The following is a 1,168-nucleotide window of genomic DNA, read 5'->3' as shown; positions in this document are numbered from 1 at the left end:
TGTGTTCGAGTTTCACCTCTACAAGACAAAGAAGCTTCTGCTCATGAAGCCTGCAAAAAGATAAAGAGTGTGGAAACACTGACATCTCCCCAAATAACATTACATAGAATGTGTGTGTGAACGTGTGTGTGTTGTTAGCTTCAGAGCTAATGGATTAAACAACAGAAGTTACGGTGGCTCAGTGTGTAGAGCTGTTGCCTCTCAGTGAGAAGGTTGCCGGATAAAATCCCGGCTGGGGGTCTCTCTGGGTGGAGTTTGCATGTTCTATCCTTGTATTTGTGGGTTTCCTCCAGGTACTGCAGTTTCCTCCCACAAACCAAAAACATGCATGTTAGGCTGATTGGTAACTCTAAATTGTCCCTAGGTGTGTGAGAGAGAGTGAATGGTTGTTCGGGGTCATTTGGGGTTTTTGGGACAAGAGTCAGCTTATTGGTCTGAGAGGCTGAACCTCAACTGAGACGATGTGGACATTACAAACTATCCAGTTTTCACATTTGGTCTCTTTGAAAGTGGAATAAAAATATGTAATTGGCTTATAGGAATACAGTAGTCCCTCGTTTATCGCGGGTGTTTGAGACCACGCCCACCCACGATAAGTGAAAAACAGTGAAGTAGGGAGACAGTTGTTCAAGTTCAATAAACTTTGTCAAGACGTGCCAGGCTGTGATCACACTCACCACCTGTTACTCCCCATCTCCCTCTTGAAATAAACAATTTAAAATTTAAATACTGTAACATTTTAAATAAACAATCCATGCTGCATGGATTGTTTATTTAAAATGTTACAGTATTTAAATTTGAAATTGTAGAGAAGAGAAGTTCAGCTGGACGTCAGAGGGATGTCACAGCTTCAGCTCCGCAGCACGGAGCTGAAATGTACTTCTTCATCGATTACACTCAAACAACTAAACAAGAAGTTATAAAATAATTAAAAATAACTTTTAACACTTGTATATTTTGTGATTATGATGATTTTTACAATTTGACATACTTTGAATTTTAAGTTGGAAGATAAAAGTCGATCGGTGCATCTGGACAGCAGCTTCAAAAAGCTGATGCAGCAGGAGAAATGTGTGTGTGGAAGAGGAGGAGATCAGCTGATCAGCTGCAGGAGGGAGCTTTCCCCTGCACTTGTGGGCTTCACACATGGTTAAAAACAGAATGGGAG

The sequence above is a fragment of the Nematolebias whitei genome, chromosome 19, assembly GCF_014905685.2.
Source record: "Nematolebias whitei isolate Nwh7 chromosome 19, NemWhi1, whole genome shotgun sequence".
NCBI lineage: Eukaryota > Metazoa > Chordata > Actinopteri > Cyprinodontiformes > Rivulidae > Nematolebias > Nematolebias whitei.
This window is presented reverse-complemented; position numbering follows the sequence as displayed.